Raw genomic sequence first — 2,412 nt, 5'->3', positions numbered from 1 at the left:
ATAGGAAGAAGAGTAGACATCCTTTGTGATGAAAGGAACAGTATGTGCAAAGGGAGAGAGGTATGAACAGGAAAACTCAAGTGGTTCAATGGTGCTGAAGAGAGTGGAGGTAGGAAGTGAGAACATTAAAATATATTGTGCGGGCCAGTGCTAAGATGTTTGGGATTTCTCCAGTAGGAAATGGGAACTTCTGATAACTGCTGAGCCAAGTAGGGACATGATCAGAGTCACAGGGCCATTTGCCTCTCTCCTGCCTAGTCACTATTCCAATGCAAGCCTCCCCTATTGCTTATTGTCACAATATTGCTTCTATTGATTTACCTTTCTCTGTTCCTTCACTCCCAGATCTTTTCCTCTCTCCATACCAATTCCTGACATCATCATGGGGGCCTTCAATATCCATGTAGGTGTATATCCTAGCATATTTGGCCTTCCACCTTTGATGACCTTGGTCTTCAGCCATTTCCATTAGCCATCCACTCCCAGTGCCACATCATAGATTTTCTCCACTTTAAGATGCTCAAAGCCCAGGTGTCCCCTTCTTTTGTCATCCATCAAGCAGCCAGGGGAATTCAACCATGTCATTCTCCTACTTAAAGCCTTTCAGTGATTCCCAGACCATTGCATATAAACATCCCAACTCCTTCGTGGCCCCTGACTATTTTTCTAATCACGGTTTGGGCTACTTGCCTTCCACTCTTCCTTTCTTGGTCCTTTACTTTTTACAACTATAGTTAATCCCTGCTCCCATCACACCAGACTTCTTAGACAAATTCTCATTACCTGCCACCCCCACCTTTCTACTTTCCATTCACTCCTCAAGCCACTAAATGTATCTTCAGCTCCCACCAATCCACAGACACTCCTCTCTCCAGGGTTGTATTTATAAACTGCCAAATTTAACGAGTCCAGGTGGACACCCTTGTCTCAAAACTCACTTCCCTCAAACATGGTTTCTATAATGTTACTTTCTCCTTCTTTTCCTACTTTTCTGTTCTTTCTTAGTCTTTGTAAATTCCTCTTCCTCTTCTGACTATTTTTTTTACCACCCTAAATTGCTTATTAAGTAAGAATGTTACAAACATGACACATATTAGCAGTGATGTTGGAGCTGGAGAGTACTGCGCCTTCTCCAAGCTGCACGGTGAGAACCACCAACAGTGTGGTGGAACCTGTGGCCCTTTCCAAGGCCATGGCTCTTGCGGCCTGCTAATGTCAGCCCTTGCTTCTCCCTGTGCTTGTGGACCGGTCTGGCGATCCATTGGGTGTCAGGATTTCTTCTGATAGCCTTATGGAATGGATCAATGAGGATAGCCTCAAAGAATTTGTACATGGAATCTTCACCAACCCAATAAGAATTCAGGACTCTCAGAGCCCCACAGAGGCACCCAGCTTGCTCCTCAGCAACAGACTGAAGGCTTTGGGAAAACTTCGGCTGGTTAACACCATGATGGACAGGTTTGCCATAGGTCACACACTTAGGAACAGGGCATTTGTGGCCACCATAGTGCACATGAATCCAATATACAACATAACCTTGCTTGGCCTTGTATCCCAGCCTGGGCACTTTATCGGGCCTGGTGGGGCGGGGGGTCTCTGTGGAGCGCAGAAAGCTGGTGGTATTGCCAGCAGCACACCCTGAGAAGGAAGCGCATCACATAGGACTGCTTCTTCCCCCATAGCTTCTGTATGTACTTGTAAGTGCCCATCTTGGCTTACCTTATGGCTGCGGCCAGACGGAAAGGAAGAATCTTTTTCCTCTTTCAACAATTTAAATATCAGTCTTCTCCAGGGCTCTACCATTAGTCCCCTTATCTTCTCACTCTACTTTTCTTGGAGCATCTAAATCCCTGTCCATGACTTCCCCATCTCCCCATATGATAACACCCACAGGCACCTCAATATATTCCAAACTGAGTTCACCACCATCCACACCCACCCCTTGTCAAGACCCATTTCACAACATCCAAGGAAAGCACAGGCTGGAAACCTGGGAGTCATTCTAGGCTACTCCTTCTCCTCCCTCCTCTACCCATAATTAATTACCACACGGGTGGAGCTAGCTTCCAAATGTCTTGGATCTCGGCTTTTCCCCATTCTCTAGTTCAGACTTTCCTCATCTCTCTTCCAAACTGTTGGACCACCTGATTACTCAGTTCCCTGCCTTTGTTTTGTAACTGTTTTCCTCACTGGACTATGAAAAACCATGTCTTACTCAGCTTCATCACCTCTTGGTTGGCCAGAGTGGTGAACACATAGTATATACTTGCAGTAGGTGTTTGTGACTACAAGAATAAAGTTAATATGTAAATGTATGAATAAAAGAAACCACTTTCACAACAACCCCATAAAGTGCTTATTATTGTTCCTAACCTATGTGGTTAAATAGTTTGACTAAAGCCATAGAATTAG

The 2,412-nt window shown here is 44.9% G+C and overlaps 1 pseudogene; it reads right to left on the bottom strand.

Annotated features, from left to right (window-relative positions):
* Positions 1 to 1,093: 1,093 nt before the first annotated feature.
* LOC123809904 lies at positions 1,094 to 1,709 on the bottom strand (annotated as a pseudogene).
* Positions 1,710 to 2,412: the final 703 nt, after the last annotated feature.

The sequence above is a fragment of the Phyllostomus hastatus genome, unplaced genomic scaffold (genome assembly GCF_019186645.2).
Source record: "Phyllostomus hastatus isolate PE091 unplaced genomic scaffold, TTU_PhHast_1.1 phas_scaffold_585, whole genome shotgun sequence".
NCBI lineage: Eukaryota > Metazoa > Chordata > Mammalia > Chiroptera > Phyllostomidae > Phyllostomus > Phyllostomus hastatus.
The sequence above is the reverse complement of the archived record's forward strand: the minus strand, read 5'-3'. Positions and strand labels throughout refer to the sequence as shown.